This window comes from Aquarana catesbeiana, linkage group LG01 (genome assembly GCF_042186555.1).
Source record: "Aquarana catesbeiana isolate 2022-GZ linkage group LG01, ASM4218655v1, whole genome shotgun sequence".
Lineage (NCBI taxonomy): Eukaryota > Metazoa > Chordata > Amphibia > Anura > Ranidae > Aquarana > Aquarana catesbeiana.
The window spans coordinates 264,476,748-264,495,217 of record NC_133324.1 but is presented as its reverse complement, the minus strand read 5'-3'; positions in this window follow the sequence as shown (position 1 = coordinate 264,495,217).

The window sequence follows — 18,470 nt, the reverse complement described above, 5'->3', positions numbered from 1 at the left end:
GCCTCTGTTCTGCCTCAAGTGCCCTGTCCATTATTCCACGCAGCGTGTGCTCCAACAGGTGGACAAGAGGGACAGTGTCACTGATGCATGCACTGTCACTGCTCACCATCCTCGTGGCCTCCTCAAATGGTGACAGGACAGTGCATGCATCCCTGATCATGGCCCACTGGCGTGGGGAAAAAAACCAAGCTCCCCTGACCCTGTCCTGGTGCCATAGTCGCACAGGTACTCATTGATGGCCCTCTGCTGCGTGTGCAGCCGCTGCAGCATGGCCAACGTTGAGTTCCACCTGGTGGGCATGTCACAGATTAGGCGGTTCTTGGGCAGGTTAAACTCCTTTTGGAGGTCCGTCAGCCGAGCACTGGCATTATATGACCGTTGGAAATGCACACAGACTTTCCTGGCCTGCCTCAGGACATCCTGTAAGCCCGGGTACCTGCCCAAGAACCGCTGCACCACCAAGTTAAGGACGTGAGCCAAACAGGGCACATGGGTCATTTGTCCCTGTCGGAGGGCAGAGAGGAGGTTGGTTCCATTGTCGCAAACCACCATTCCTGCCTTAAGTTGGCGTGGCGTCAACCACCTCTGAACCTGCCCCTGCAGAGCTGACAGAACCTCTGCCCCAGTGTGGCTCCTGTCCCCCAAGCACACCAGCTCAAGCACCGCATGGCATCTTTTGGCCTGCGTACTTGCGTAGCCCCTTGAACGACTACGGAGCACCGCTGGTTCCGAGGAAGAGGCCATGGAGGAAGAAGAAGAGGAGGGGGTGGAGGAGAGAGGTGTGTCACAATCATTAGCATTTTGGAGGCGTGGTGGCGGAACAACCTCCAACACTACTGCACCTTGTCCTGCATCCTTCCCAGCTGCCAGCAGAGTCACCCAATGCGCCGTGAAACTTAGGTAACGTCCCTGTCCATGCCTGCTGGACCATGAGTCAGCGGTAATATGCACCTTACCGCTGACCGCCCTGTCCAGCGAGGCATGGACATTGCCTTCCACATGCTGGTAGAGAGCCGGAATCGCCTTCCGTGAGAAAAAGTGGCGTTTGGGTACCTGCCACTGAGGAACCGCACATTCCACAAACTCACGGAAGGGGGCAGAGTCTACCATCTGAAAAGGCAGCAGTTGAAGTGCTAGCAATTTTGCCAAGCTAGCATTCAACCGTTGGGCATGTGGATGGCTGGGAGCAAACTTCTTTCGGCGGTGCAGCAGCTGGGGCAGGGAAATTTGCCTGGTACAATCTGACATCGGTGTACCAAAATCAGATTGCCCACAAGTACGTGGCTGTGACACACCTAATTCTACACCTTCATTCCTCTCAGTGCAGGTCTCAGAGAGGACTGAAGGTCTAGTGGGGTTGGAAATCTCAGCTGATGAGGAGCAAGCAGAGGTCCTCTTTGTTCTTTGGTGTGGGTCTTTTAGATACGCTTGCCAACGAACTGCATGGCAGGTCAACATATGTCTGGTCAAGCATGTGGTACCCAAGCGGGAGATGTTTTGGCCACGCGAGATACGCTTGAGACATATGTTGCAAATAGCAGCGGTGCGATCTGATGCACTCGTCTCAAAAAAGGCCCACACCAAAGAACTTTTTGAATAACGCGCAGAGACTGCAGCGCCCTGCACATGTGGAGCTTTGGGGTGTGATGCAGTCAATGTGCTGCCCTTAGGCTGGCCCCTGGAGGGCATCCTGCCTCGTTGGTGATGTGCCGCCTCCTCCTCCTCCTCCTCCTCCTCTCTCCTATCAGGCACCCACGTTGAGTCAGTGACCTCATCATCCCCTCCCTCCTCATCACTGGAGCAAACCTGGCAGTATGCTACAGCAGGGGGAGCATGACTGCCAGATTGCTGTCCTTCTTGGGCACCCCCTCTGTCCGTGCTCGTGTTACTGCCTTCATCGAGCTCAGTATCATCATCAGAGCCTTCCAAACGCTGGGCATCCTCCTGGAGCATGTACCCAACACTGTGGTCAAACAGTTCGAGGGACTCCTCAGGAGGACATGGTGGGGCTAGGGAAGGAGTCACTGATGACATTGAGCCGAGGGAAGAGGCCGCTGCTTTGCCAGACAAAGTACCCTGGGCATGGGTGAGAGAGGATGAGGAGGATGAGGACGGCTTGGTCATCCACTCGACCAAGTCTTCCGCATGTTGCGGCTCAACATGGCCAGCTGCCGAAAAAAAGGCCAAGCGTGTCCCATGGCCACGTGCTGATGAGGATGCACCATCTCCATGACCAGCACTAGACACAGAGCCTGCTTGCCCTCTCTTATTGGCTTGTGACTGTCTGCCTCTCCTTCTTGGCCTTCCAGACATACTAATGGCCTGTAGCTGCACTAAGCTGGGATATATATATATATATATGTACTGATACTGCAGCTAGCAAAATCAACTGCCTGCCTGTAGTATGAGAACACCACCAACCTTCTACAGGTAGCTTTAGCTGAACACTGTGAGGTGGACGCACCCCACTAACTTGTAGGTTTAGCAGAACACTGTGAGCAGGATGCACTGCACTAACTGTAAATAGTCTAGCTGCCTGACTGTGGTACTAATAGGATCAAAAGAACACCAGCAATTTTCTTCAGGTAGCTGTATTTACTGTAACAAGACAAGCCTGCCTGTCAGTAAGAAGATAACAGAAACGGATCTAGCTGAACACTGTGAGCAGGACGCACCCCACTAGCTTGTAGGTTTAGCTGAACACTGTGAGCAGGACACACCCCACTAACTTGTAGGTTTAGCAGAACACTGTGAGCAGGACGCACTGCACTAACTGTAAATAGTCTAGCTGTCTGACTGTGGTACTAATAGGATCAAAAGAACATCAGTAATTTTCTTTAAAATACTGTAACAAGACAAGCCTGCCTGTCAGTAAGAAGATAACAGGAACGGATCTAGCTGAACACTGTGAGCAGGACGCACCCCACTAGCTTGTAGGTTTAGCTGAACACTGTGAGGTGGACTCACCCCACTAACTTGTAGGTTTAGCTGAACACTGTGAGCAGGACGCACCCCACTAACTTGTAGGTTTAGCAGAACATTGTAAGCAGGACGCACTGCACTAACTGTAAATAGTCTAGCTGCCTGACTGTGGTACTAATAGGATCAAAAGAACACCAGTAATTTTCTTCAAAATACTGTAACAAGACAAGCCTGCCTGTCAGTAGGAATATAACAGGAACGGATCTAGCTGAACACTGTGAGCAGGACGCACTGCACTAAATGTAAATAGTCTAGAAGATAACAGGAACGGATCTAGCTAAACTGAATACAGTGTATGTATATATATATATATATATATGCAACACCTGGGATGCATATACACACAATACACTTTAAGTGCAGCTAACTGACTGACTGTCCTGCCTAATCTAGCTAACTCAAATGAAATGACACTGTCTCTCTCTCTCTCTAAGCACACCGGAACACACTGCACAGGGCCGCCGTGCAGGCGGCCTTATGTAGTGTGGGGCGTGTACTAAATCCCCTGAGCCATAATTTGCCAAAGCCTCCTTGGCTTTGGCCAATTATGGCTCTCTGTTAAGGCGGCGCTGTGATTGGCCAAGCATGCGGGTCATAGTGCATGCTTGGCCAATCATCAGCAAGCAATGCACTGCCGCAGTGAATTATGGGCCGTGACGCGCCACACGAATTTGGCGCGAACGGCCCATATCGTTCGCAATTCGGCGAAAGATCGAACAGCCGATGTTCGAGTCGAACATGGGTTCGACTCGAACACGAAGCTCATCCCTAATGGTCATATTATGAAAACTATCAGGACTATGGCTTAGCCGTGGACATGTTTAGTGGCAGCAGGGATAGCTGAACGTTTTGATATAAGATTTGTGTAGGTGGGCTTGAAAATTAGGGAGTGGTGGCAGTTTAGATATCATGTCCTGATTTTTCAGCTTTTGTCACCTCCCACTCTAGTTTTGAACATTTCCCCATTCATTCCTATGGGACCAATTTTGCCGCAAAAACGACGATACTTCGTGAACTATTTGGCGAAACATTCCACAAAGTAATAGCACACCAATCGGGAACAATCCGCACGTTTCGGTATATTACTTGTCTATGTAGTGTAAAAACTGTGGGAGGAGTTAGGGTGGTAAATTTGGCTATAATAATAATATATATGTGAGATAACAGTAAGTGGTCTTGCTATGCAAGAACACTTAATTAAAGGCAAAAAGCCCCCAATAGTAAAAACAGAAAGTTTTTTTTGCCCAAAGAGCTAGCAATTAGAACTAAAGTTTATTTTTCTAATTGACTATAATCTCTCCCTGTACAATTTGTTAGCTTTCAATATCCTTTCCCTACCAAAGCTTTAAAAAAATTGACACTATGACTACCCTGTGTCCATCCTTTTCTGGTAAAAAGGCTAGGTTATACAAAAGTCACCTCTTTAATCTTTCAAGCCTGCTGGCTATAGTTCATACAGGTCATACAGTTTAAAAAAAAACTCTCCCAGATGAATTTGCACATAAATTCATCAGGACCACAAATCTCAAACCAACAGGATTCACCTCAAACCAATGGTAGTGGTGAACCCAGACCTCATTCTTACTCAGAAAGAAGAAACTAATGTCTTGTAATACAATTGTTTTTCTCTCCATTTATTTTGAATTATTATATTCCCTGCTGATAGCAGATATAGTGGATTCTTTAGGAATTAGATATAAACTTTTAGAAGCATGCTTGGAATAGAAAAAACTATTTGCTATTTGAGATACCTATTACTAATGATAATTGTGAAATGTAATTTGACAGATCTGTGCAGGGAACAATTATCTGATTAAAAGTTGCCAATGTCTAGCTGGAAAGGGAAATATTTTCTGATACTAGATTTTTAAACTTGGATATTCTTTAAAAACTAATAGAACTTCAAGATAAAATATTTTCAAGCTTATTATAACTTCAGAGCAAAAATATGGTAGTAAAAAATGGTAGTGTTAGTCAGACATTAATAAATGTAAATATATATCAGTAAACCACCAGTCGATGGGGGCGAGGCCGGCCACGGTCCATGATGGCAGCGTGAAAGAGGAGCTCTCCTACTCAAGGATATTCAGCGTCACACAGCAGCTTTCCAGGCAGCCTTTTCAACACCCTAACTGGGCGTTTTACCCTGCAACAACCCGAGGATCATGTTGATGAAGCACAAAGAGGACAGGAAACTGAAGAAGCTGACTGCATTCTTCACACAGAAGCAAAGAGGTAGGCAAGATGGCGCTGGCTCATCCTCTACCACGGCTCATAATTCTAATTCCCTGCCACCCAAATCTGCCTCTAACAGCAGAAATAATGGATCCCCCATAAGCCCACAGTCTTATCCTGATACACCTCACCTGGGGGGGGAGGGAAAGAGGAAGGGGGAGCGAGAGAGAGGGGAAGGGGAGGGGAGTAGGGGGAGAAAAGATAAAAGGTGGGGGGGGTTGGGAGCAAGAAAATCTTACCTTAAATGATCAAAAGGGGCCAGAACTGGGTCAAAAGAGTGTCAGAAGTTACAAGATTGAAGAGTGAATCAAGCCACACCTAAGCTTTTGCTTATCCTTGCAGCATAGATGGAACCGTGAAAAAATCTATATGAAAAATCAATAAAAAAGGCTTACTTTAATCATTCTAAGTAAAGTGAACCCAGAAGGTAGAACAAAGATAGAGGAAATGTACTAGAAATGTCATCCCTTTTAAAGGGTTCCTCACCTATATTAACGGCTTACTGGGTATGCATACTACCTCTGTCTGTGTCTTCAAATGAATGACAACCACATGCAAGCAGCCATGGGTGAAGGTATTTATATGTATAAGGGAGTCTGTTTCAATTGCAGGGGGAGGGTGGAGGAATCCCTGAGACTGCCCCTGTCACCCAAATCAAAAGTCCAGGAGGGCCATATTGGATCTGGAGGGACGGGAGTGGGCTCATCTGCATCTGTCCACTGACTTGCCAGTATGGGGTGTAGACCAAGGCAGCAGTATACACCACATTAAAGTCCCTCTCCAGTGCGTACCACCCACCAAGTAGGCGGTGTGGTGGGTCTCTCCCAGCTGATAAGCCCACAGGGAGAGACGCCGGCATAGATGGAAGGGATGAGGGACAGGAACTGGCAGCACACCAGAAATTGACGCAACTAAGGGGGTACATCTGGGTGCTTGCGTTCCAAATGGGTGGAAAAGGATATCCAGAAATTACGCGGATCGGAGGCTGCGTCATGCCGGTATGGTGATAGAAAGTGTATTCTGCCCTGGAAACGCCTCTGTGGGGTCCCTGGGTGTTACAGGGATGGAGAGTGAGGTGGATACTATAACCACACCTCCACCAACACCCCCAGGCATTGGGCAGACACGGGCAGGGCCAAACCCATCATATTGACAAAATACTGGCAGAGCAAAAAACAAAAATCTAAATGAATCTCAACATATGAGAGTGGGTTTAATGTGGGGTAATTGATAACAAAAATCATGTTTAAGTATGTAACGATAATGCCATTGCAGCCTACCTGCCCATCTTTCATATAGCCCATAATCTGCCAAAGTACAATGTATTAGTGTGTAATTTCTTATTAACAGTTAAGTTTCTGGCTAAAGGGTCGGTTACAGGGAGGGGGGCATTAAAAAAGAGGAAGGGGGTCAGAAAAAAAAAAAAAAAAAAAAAAAAAAAAAGGGAAGGGGGGTTTCTCTGTAATACCACCACATATGTCCGTTACATGATCTTTGATCTGTCTCCAAAAATATTGTTTAGTTCTTCCCACAAAGTGGCTTCCATAGCCACATGTAAAAAAATACACTATACCAATAATATTGCAGTTTAGAAAATGATACATAGTCAAGTTTTCACCTGATGGTACACATACAAATTTGCCTGGTTGAATAAATTGACAATAGTCGCATGCACCGCAACCTTAAGTACCACGGGGTAGAGATTCGAACCACAAGGATCCTGATTTTTTGGGGCTAGAAAATGGCTTGACACCAAAATATTACGGACAGATTGATTACGTTTGAATATAGCATGTGGTTCGGGTTCTATAAATAGATTCAATGATGGATCATCTTTCAACAGGTGCCAGTGGGTTTTCAAGGTACGTTTCAATGTTAAGTGTTGTTATATTTAGTTATAGGGTATAAGTTTTGCACACTGGAAGAGGATGCCAAATGGCCTTAAAAAAGTAAAAAAGATCACAGTGATTATTCTCTGCATTTCTGTAAGCCTTTTTAAGTGACTTTTGGCTATAGCCACGGTTCTTAAACCTTTCCCATAGATTTGAAGCTTGTGTTTGAAAGTATGCTTCATTGCTGCAATTGCACTTAGCCCTGCAAATATTGCCCCTTGGGTATTGACCTTATCAGATGTGAAGGGTGGGCACTTTGGAAATGTAAGAGTGAGTTGCCCACTGTATCTTTACGATAGAGATTGGTGGTAATATCTTCCTTGGGGCTTTATTGAATACATAGGTCCAAAAAGGGAGAGTATCAACATGCGATTTCAAAGTAAAAGGACAAATTGTAGTTGTTACAGTTTAATGCTTCAATAAACATTGTCAAAAGTTCACGGGGGCCTGTCCAAAAGATCAGTATATCATTAATGTACCTGTGCCACAATAAGGTGTGGCACAGGTACATTGAATACCAATCCAATGCAAACACCTCACGCTCTCACCCCCCCAGGTAAAGATTTGCATACGATAGGGCACACTTGGTCCCTATCACCACTCCCTGCACCGAGCCGTTAAAAGTGAACGCATTATGTGTCAAGATAAAATACAGCAAACTCTGTAATAAAGGCAATGTAGGGGATGGTGTCAAGATCCATTTCACTGGGAAAGAGAGATGTCCTGGAAACCCCTTTCTCATGTGGAATACTGGGCTAAAGAGCCTCCACATCAATGGAGGCAAGAATAGTATGGGTTGGAAAAGACAATCCCTCCAGTACAGTCAATAAGTGAATTGTGTCCTTTAGATAAGTTAGCAAACTTTTACACTAACGTGTGAGCGAAAGTAATCATTGATTAAGGAGTTTGCTTGTTGAGTTAAACATCCAAACCCTGAGACCATAGGTCTCCCAGGTGGATCTACAAGTGACTTGTGAGTTTTGGGTAAAGCGAAGAAGGTAGGAGTGATTGGGTGGTGTACTTTTAGGTAGTCCCATGTGTTCTTCAAAATCAGATTTTTGGTATATGCATCGTCTATAATCCTGAAAAATTCCCGTGGACTGCATGCACTGAAATCCTCTGATACCAAAAGAAATTTCCCAGGATTCTCAAGCACATAGCCATGTAATCCTCGGTTGTCTGTATGACAAGATTACCTCCCTTATCTGAGGGTTTAATTATTTTATATTGCCTGACTTTGAGTTGGTTAAGGGCAAATCTTTGAGTAGATGTTAAATTAGAGCCTCTTGAACTAGAGTGTATCTTTTGGACATCCTGAGTTACACGATCAACAAAACAGTTTTAAAATAGAATTGAAAAAAGCCAGAAATGTACACGATTTATTCCTATACTCAAGGGGCGTAAAATTAGAGACAGTGGTATCTTCGGTGTTAGTCAAAATTTGATGCTTTTCTTTGGGGTCATTCCAGATCCCTCCCTCCCTCTCCAATTGATCAAGGATTTTTAACATTTTATAATCTGCTCAAGACTATTTTACGTCAGAGCTTTCTTTAAAACGTCTGGATTGATTATGCCAATATGTCTTAAAATTCAATTTTCTGGCAAAGAGATTGATGTCTTTGATACAATCGAAATGGTCTAAATCAGAAAAAAAGAAATTTAATCCCAATCCAAAAACTTCAAGTTCTGTGGGAGTGAAAGTGTGAGAAGTTAAATTGATGACATCAAACGTGCGTGATTGAGTTATGTGGGCCGAACCACATACTGATCTATGTGGCTCTGTGCTGTGATATTGTGTGGTCTTGGTGTCATGGGTATTTTGTCTTTGGAGGCAGGTATGCAAAAATTTGAGGATTTAGGGTGTTTAGGAGTGGCCCCTGATGCCGCTTCAGTGGGATGTGTTTTACCTCTGGTTTCTATTGAAGTGTGTTCGTTATCTTCCCCATCTGAGGGTGGGGGTGTCTTCTGTTTCTGTGCCTGCATACAATTCGTTTCAGTGTCACCATGTGCAGTATCACCCAGTCTTGTGGGGTTTACGAACCTCAATGTGTATGATTAGAATGAGATCTATAGGAAGAAGAGGCAGTAGACGCATCAGAGATATTACCATCATCAGTGGGCCCCTACTCGTTTTAATAATGCTTAAATTGAAACAATAAAAATGAAATATTCCTTTAAATATTGTGCCTGTGGGGTGTCTATAGTATGCCTGTGTTTAGAACAATACCACAACAAAATGACATTTCTAAAGGAAAAAAAAAAGTCATTTAAAACTGCTTGTAAAACTGCTGTAATGTATTGTCAGGTCTCGGCAATATAGATGAAAATCATTGAAAAATATCAAGAATTGTAATTACATGCCCCTGTTAAACAGGGGCAGAAAAATTGGGCCTTTGGTGGTGGTGGTGCCACAACACTGTAAGCCCTCACAGTTACTCTTGATGGACGCAGGAACGGGCCTTGCTGTGAAATATTAGATCAAAAATTGTAATTACATGCCCTTGTTAAACATGGGCAGAAAAATTGGGCCTTAGGCAGTGGTGGTGGTGCCCTAAACCAAAAATATTGTTGGAAGCTAGCATCATCAAGATTGAGGAGGAGTAGGATAGTCATTCAGCATAGGCAGTCTTCAAAAGATCCCACATCCACAGAAAATTCAAACAGTTACATCAGCATCAGGTGCTTGATAGCTCCTGATCCAAGACTGATTTTTATGAATGTGATCAATGGAGTCTGTGGACAGGCGCACTCTATGATCCATTAAATACCCTCCAGCAGCACTGAATGTGCTTTCAGAAAGAGCGATGGATGCAAGACAGGCCAGTAGCTCAGTTGCATATTGAGCAAGTTCTGGCCAGTGGTCCATCCTCAAGACCCAGTAACCCAGTGGATGCTCTGTTGGAAAGGTCTCCAAGTCTGCTGTTGCCCCTAGATATTCCTGCACCATGTAATGCAGATGCTGGCGATGGTTGCTTGAACCGATCAGACCTTGACACTGAAGACTGAAAAATTGTCTAAAGGCATCTGTCAGCTGGCCAACTTCCTCTGACTGAACAAAGCCTCAGCAACATGTTGTCCAGCACCAATAAATTATAACCTCACAAGGTCTGGAAATGCATTGCACAAACCTTTCTTCAAGGCCTCCTGAAGATGTTTCATCCTCTGCTTCATCTGCGAAGGCAGGATGAGTTCTGCAACCTTACCCTTGTACTGTGGATCAAGAAGGGTTGCCAGCCAGTAATGATCCCTCTCCTTGATACCACGAATCCTAGGGTCCTTTCTCAGGCTTTGCAGAATCAGGGAGGCCATGCAGTGTAAGTTTGCAGAGGCATTCGATTCAGAGCCTTCTGTGTCACTAAAGATCACATGATCCATAACAACCTCCTCCCAGTCACGTACAACTCCTTGTGTTTTTTGGGGACTGAAAACCGCCCCTTGTAGACTGCTGCTGAGTGTTATTGTCCACCTCCATGCTGACACAATCCTCCTCCTCCCCTTCTTCCTGTGTATTTGGTGGGCCCGCAGGAATACTATTTGGATAAAGGGAGCCTTGAAAGGTAAGGAAGTCCTCCTCTTCCTCCCGCTGTTCTGCCTCAAGTGCCCTGTCCATTATTCCACAAAGCGTGTGCTCAAACAGAAAGACTAGAGGGACAGTGTCACTGATGCATGCATTGTCGCTGCTCACCACCTCCTCAAATGGTGACAGGACAGTGCATGCATCCTTGATCAGTAGCGTGGCGTGGTGAAAAGAAGCCAAGCTCCCCTGACCCTTTCCTGGTGCCATACTCGCACAGGTACCCATTGAAGGCCCTCTGCTGCGTGTGCAGCCACTACAGCATTGCCAATGTTGAGTTTCACCAGGTGGGCATGTCACAAATGAGGCGGTTGGTGGGCAGGTTGCATTCCCTTTGAATGTCAGCCAGCTGAGCACTGGCATTGTATGACCGGCAGAAATGATCACAGACTTTTCTCGCCTTCCTCAGGAGATCCTGTAAGCCTGAGTGCCTGGTCAAGAACCACTGCACCACCAAATTCAGGACGTGTGCCAAACATGGAACATGGTCAGGGTCCCTGTCGGAGGGCGGAGAGAAGGTTGGTGCCATTGGCGCATACAACCATTCCTGGCTGAAACTGGCGTGGCTTCAACCACCTCTGAGCCTGCCCCTGCAGCGCTGACCGAATCTTTGCCCCAGTGGGGCTCCTGTCCCCTAAGCAGACCAACTCAACCACCGCATGGCATCTTTTTGCCTGACTGCTTGCGTAGCCCCTTGAATGCTTACGGAGCACCGCTGGTTCAGAGGACAAATCTGCAGAAGAGACCATAGGAGGAAGAAGAAGAAGAGGAGGAGGTGGAGGAGAGAGCTGTGGCAGAATCACCACTAGCATTTTGGAGGCATGGTGACTGAACAAGCTCCAACAATACTGAACCCTGTCCTGCATCCTTTCCAGCTGCCAGCAGAGTTACCCAGTGCACCATGAAGGAAAGGTAACGTCCCTGCCCATGCCTGCTGGACCATGAGTCAACGGTAATATGCACCTTACTGCTGACTGCCCTGTCCAACAAGGCCAAAACATTGCCTTCCACATGCCGGTAGAGAGCCAGTGAAAAGAAATGGCATTTTGGAATCTGCCACTGAGATACCGCACATTCTACAAATTCACGAAAGGGGCAGAGTCTACCAGCTGAAAAGGCAGCAGTTGCAGTGCAAGCAATTTGGCCAAGCTAGCATTCAGACGCTGAGCATGTGGATGGCTGAGACCGAATTTCTTTTTACGGTTTAGCAATTGGGGTAGGGAAATTTGCCTGCTAAAATCAGATGGTGGTGTACTGATAGCAGATTAGTTGCAAGTACTTGGGACACCTATTGTTATACCTTCATTCCTCTCAGTGCAGGTTTTTGAGAGGACTGGAGGTATAGTGGGGTTGGAGATCCCAGATGAGGAGCAAGGAAAAGTCCGCCTTTTTTTTGATATGGGTCTTTCAAGTGCTGTTGCCAATGGACTGCATGGGAGGTCATCATATATCTGGTCAAGTATGTGGTGCCCAAGTGGCTGCTGTTCTGGCCACACTTGATCCGCTTCAGACATAGGTTGCAAACAGCAACGGTGCGATCTGCTGCAGATGTGTCGAAAAAGGCCCACACCAAGGAACTTTTCAAAGTCAGCGAGGAGTCAGCAGTGCCCAGCACCTGCGGAGCTCTGCGGTATGATGCAATAGGGTGGCTGCCCTTAAGCTGATCCCTAGAGGACACCCTGCCTCGTTGGAGTTGTGCCGCCTCCTCCTCTCTTCTATCAGGCACCCAAGTAGAATCAGTGACTTCATCATCCTCTCCCTCCTCGTCACTGGAGCAAACTTGGCAGTATGCTGCAGCTGGGGAAATATGACTGCTAATTTCTTGTTCTTCTTGGGCGCCCACTCTCTCTAGACTCACGTTACTCCCTTCCTCAACCTGGGAACCAACATTGGAACCTTCAAATCGCTGCGCATCCTTCTGCAGCATATACCCGACACTGTGGTTGAATAGTTCTGGGGACTCCTCCGTGCATGATGGTGGGGATATGGAAGGAGTGACTGTGGACAAGGAGCTAGTGGAATAGGCAGCTTTGGCAGCTGCATTGGAAGGCAAACTACTCTGAGCCTGGGTGACAGAGGATGAGGACAGCTTTGTTATCCACTCCACTAACTCTTCTGCATGTTCTGGCTCAATAACATGGCCTGCAGCAGAAAAAAACAACAAGCGTGCCCCACGGAGGTAAATAGAGATATGTGGCGCTAACTCAAAGTGCATAAATGTGATTAAATAAATATAATCCAATTCTTCAAGTAAAGTGCATATGCGTAAAGAGAAAAATCACATAAATAAAGTGACTAAACATCCATTAAATTCATAAGAAGTGCCATTGGATAAATAACAGTGAAAATTCATGAAATATGACATCAAATAAATAAACAAATCCAAATGAAGGTGAATAAATCCAAAAATAGTCTAAAAGTGCATCAAGATGGAAAAAAAAAAAAAAAAAAAAAATCGCATGAGATAAAAAAAGTCGCATGCAATAACAAAAATCGCATAAAGTGCAAAAAGGTGCAGAAACGCTATAAAAATAGCCACAAGTCGATCCAATTAATGTAATATAGTTCCAACGTGAACAAAGTGAGTCTTCATAAAACAGTTTGTGCAAAAAAATAGATGAAAAAAGTGCAAGTGCAAACGATGATAGGTGACAGATTCCTCTTAATAAAAGGTACTCTGTGGTGCGCCACACGTTTCCCCCAGCCTCTCACCTCTAGCAAAGACCCCTAGGGTCAAGTCGAGCCTGCAATCAGGAGGTGGATGAAACACCATCAATCAATCAGTCTCCGCCGATCGTCACAGGTCTGGCAAATCTCCAAATGGAAGGCCTCAAGTTCGGCAAGTTGGGTGGAGGCATGCAATAGAAAGGAATATCCCCATTGTGCAATATTCTAAACAGGTTTATTCAAAACAACATAGCAACTTACATGTTCAGACTTAAATGAACAGCACAGATCCCAGTACTTCCGGTCTCAGCCGCGGCCAGAAGTGATGACACCTGACTCTCCCCTGACGCGTATCATCACCGCCCACGTGACTTTATCAAAAGTTAATGCAGTCAGGCATTAGGTGTCTATTTATATAGTCCGTTCTTAATCAGCAAAGTGGATTATAGGTGTATCCTCACTCAGTAGATTGGATTGGAATACTAATAGGTGTATCCTCACTCAGTAGACACCATAAATGACCATATGAGGTCTAAGCAATTATAATAAAAAGACCCCCTAATAACAGATCCGAATAAAAAATATAAAAATGTAAAAAATAAAACAAAAAAAGGAAAACAAAAGCATATAAACTAGCCTATATAAAATCTCTATAGGACAGCGCCATATAGTGGTGATTCATCAAGAAACACCTTAAAACCCAGCAGACAGATGACATCTAGTGGTAAGAAAATGGAATCTCGTAAATAAAACGTAATCATGAGCAAAGATACTTGTTCTAATTCGCCTATATTGCCGTCTTGTGGATAAATAGTGATAATGATAAAAAATTCAACACTATAGGTAATTGTGAGGAAATAAAAGCATACGACACAAAGGAGGTAAGTACAGGAAACCAGATAGGGTATAACCTAGTAATAATCGCATAAAAAATTGCATAAAACATCATCAACAGGGAAGAAGCATGTAACAGCAAAGAGGAGGGGAATAAAAAAGTACTATAAAAAAGTAATATAAAAAAGTAGAAAATGAAAAGTTAATAATTTGAAATAAAACAGTTGAGGTCGAACTCAACATTATGACCCAAAGGAGTCAGAGTCCATATTTCATGTATCTATTTTGACTCAAGCTGGCTAATTTTAATCACTTTATTGTCTCCTCTCCAATGGGGTTTATATTTTTCAGTGCCACAAACCAAAAGGGATGAGGGGTCTTTATTGTGAAATTCTGCTTAATGTCTTGACAGGCTGTGTTTAACAAACCCCTTTTTAATATTCTGGACATGCTCCCTCAATCCCCCTCCAAAGTTCCCCTTTCGTTCTACCAATATACTGGATCCGGCACAGGCATTCTAATAAATAAACCACCACCTTAGTCCGACATGATATGAAGTCCTCTATTGGGTACTCTTTTGACGTCACTGTAGAGGTAAAGCTAAACTTCTTTTTCTTACTTTCTTTAGTGTGACGGCAAGTGTAACATTTTTTACAGGGATAGTAACCTTTCCCTTCAAAAAAGGAAAAGTTTTTCTTGGTAGGTGGATCAAGCACATTTCTTGCTAGGCGGTCTCTGAGGGTTGGAGCCCTCTGGTAGGTAAACCAGGGCTTCTCGGGAAGTATAGCACCGAGATGGCGATCTGCCTTAATAATGTCCCAATATTTTCTAACAATTCTTTCGACTTGTTTGTGTTGGGCATTGAAGTCCATAACAAGAGATAAAGTATTATTATTTTCTGTATTTCTAATTGTGCCTTGTATTAAATTCTCTCTGTCCACAGCCGTCACATCTCTTATTCTTTCATCAATGTCTTCTGGACAGTAACCTTTTTACACAAATCTCTCTCCAACTAATTTAGCTTGCTTCACAAACATTTCTTTTGTTGTACAGTTTTGTCTCAAACGAATAAATTGGCCCTTTGGTATGTTGTCTAACCATGATGTATAATGACAGCTATCTAAAGGCAAGTAACTATTTCTGTCCACAGATTTAAAAAAGGTCTGGGTAGTAAATTTTCCTTCTTCTCTTTTAATTACTAAATCCAAAAAATGGATTTCTTTATAGCTTATCTCCCAGGTAAGTTTTATATTTTTATTATTATCGTTTAGGCCAAATAGGAAGTCCAAAAGACTTTCTCTGTCTCCACCCCAAACAACAATGATATCATCAATATAACGTTTGAATAAAATAAGCTGAGGTGGAAATTTTTTGTATAAAGCCTCTTCTTCCCATTCTAACATGTATAAATTAGCTACGCTCGGCGCATATTTTGCGCCCATAGCAATGCCGCATATCTGTTTAAAGAAGGAATTCTCATACCAGAAATAGCTGGAGTCTAAACTATACCTCTAACAATCTAAAATAAATCTTCGTTGTGCAAATTTAAATCACTTAGGCCTCTCAGGGCCCATTTAGTAGCTTGAATAGCCTCTTCATGATTGATGATCGTATATAGTGACGTAACATCCACTGTTGCCATGTAAATAGGCTCTTCAGTCAAGGTGACATCATTTAATAATTGAATGAGGTGCTTAGTGTCACTCAGATAAGATCTGTTTTTTTTCACCACTGGCTGTAAAAACCAGTCAATATATTCTCCGATCCTCGCACCAACAGATTGTATCCCATTAACCACTTCAATACAGGGCACTTAGACACCTTCCTGCCCAGACCAATTTTCTGCTTTCAGTGCTGTCGCAGTTTGAATGACAATTGCGCGGTCATACAACACTGTACCCAAACTAAATTTTTATCATTTTGTTCCCACAAATAGAGCTTTCTTTTGGTGGTATTTGATCACCTCTGTGGTTTTTATTTTTTGCGAAACAGATAAAAAAAGACAGAAAATTCTGAAAAAAATAAAAGTTTTGCTTTTGTTTTTGTTTAAAAATGTTATAAATAAGTAAGTTTTCTCCTTCACTGATGGGCACTGATAAGGCGGCACTGATGGGCACTGATAAGGCAGCAGCGATGAGGTGGCACCAATGAGCGGGCACTGACGGGCACTGACGGGCACTGACGATGGGCACTGATATGCGGCACTGATGGGCGCTGGTAGGCGGCACTGATGGGTGGCACTGATATGCAGCACTGATGGGCATTGATAGGCGGCACTGATGGGCACTTATGGGTGGCACTGGGTGGCACTGGTGGGCACTGATGGGCACTGTTAGGCAACACCTATGGGCACTGAAAGACTGCACAGATGGGTTCTTATGGATGGCACTGATGGGCATGGATAGGCGGCACTGCTGGGCACTGATACGTGGCACTGATGGGCACTGATGGTCACTGATACGTGGCACTGATGAGCACTGATACGCGGCACTGATGGGCATCCCTGGTGGCACTGGCAGTGGTAGGCATGGGAGTGGGTACTGATTGGCAGCTGCCTGGGCATTGATTGGCAGCTGCCTTTGCACAGATCAGTATTTCCCTGGGGGTCTAGGGGGCATACCTGGTGGTCCAGTGTGGCTGGTTTCCCTGGTGGTCCTGGGCGGCTTCCCTGGTGGTCCTGGGTGGCTTCCCTGGTGGTCCTGGGTAGGATCCGAGGGGGGGCTGTGCTGATAAACAATCAGCACAGACCCCCCCTGTCAGGAGAGCAGCCGATCAGCTCTCCTCTACTCGCGTCTGTCAGATCACCGGCTCTTCCTATTTACATCGTGATCAGCCGTGATTGGACACGGCTGATCACGTGGTAAAGAGTCTCCGTCAGAGACTCTTTACCTAGATCGGTGTTGCGGGGTGTCAGACTGACACCCCGCAACAACGATCGCCGCGATGCGCGCCCCTGGGGGCGCGCCGCGGCTCAATATCCTGAGGACGTCATATGACGTCCAGTCAGGATATTGAAACCACTTTGCCGACGTCATTCTGCTATATGGCGGGCGGCAAGTGGTTAACGATGGGTCTTCCTGGAGGATTATTTGTATCCTTATGGATCTTTGGTAATGTGTAAATTACAGGGATTCTACACATATTTGATTGGAGGTATTTTTCTTCTTTTTTATTAGGTAAATCTTTTTGGCAACCTTTATGTACCACTATGGCCTGTTCTTTCCTATATCTCATTGTGGGGTTACTAGGCAGTTTCTGATAGGTATGTTTATCACTCAGTTGCCTATTAAGCTCTTCTTTATAGTCATCGTTAGATTGGATAACTATAGCCCCTCCCTTGTCCACCTGCCTTATCACAATCTCTTTTCTAGCTTCCAATTTTTTTATTCCACTTTTTATATCTCCTGGATCATAAGCCTTCTTTATTTTCAAATCCTCAAGATCTTTCAGAATCATTTTTTGAAAACTTCAATATTGCCATCTTTCCCTGGAGGGGGATTAAAGAGAGATTTGTTGCGAAGACTACTGAATAATATGCCATTGGTATCTGAAATATTTTTTTCCCTACCATCTCTTGGATTACTCAACATATATTTCTTTTTATGTGTAAGCTTCTAGTAAATGTATTGATATGCACATATGCATTAAATTTATTGAGATTCTTTTTAGGGGCAAATTTTGTCCAGCACTTTGATTTCCTCTCTTGTCAATTCAACTCCACTAATGTTTATAATCCCCGCCCCTACTATTCTCTTTTTCATTTGACTGTAGACACAGAGCCTACTAACAGAAAAGTAGTAGCAACTGTACTACAGCTGCACTGTATTGTGTACTGTGTATACCACCAGAAAAGTAGTAGCAATTGTACCATGGCTACACTGTATTGTGTACTGTGTACAGCACCAGAAGTGTAGTAGCAACTGTACTACGGCTGCACTGTATTGTGTTCTGTGTAAACCACCAGAAAGGTAGTAACAACTGTACTACGGCTGCACTGTATTGTGTACTGTGTACACCACCAGAAAAGTAGTAGCAACTGTACTACGACTGCACTGTATTGTGTACTGTGTACACCACCAGAAGTGTAGTAGCAACTGTACTACGGCTGCACTGTATTGTGTTCTGTGTACACCACCAGAAAAGTAGTAGCAACTGTACTATGGCTGCACTGTACTGTGTACACCACCAGAAAAGTAGTAGAAACACTACACCACAGAATGCACTGTAGATATAGGCAGCAGCTTATTACATGACTTGAAGATTACAGTGAATGATTTGCAATTGGA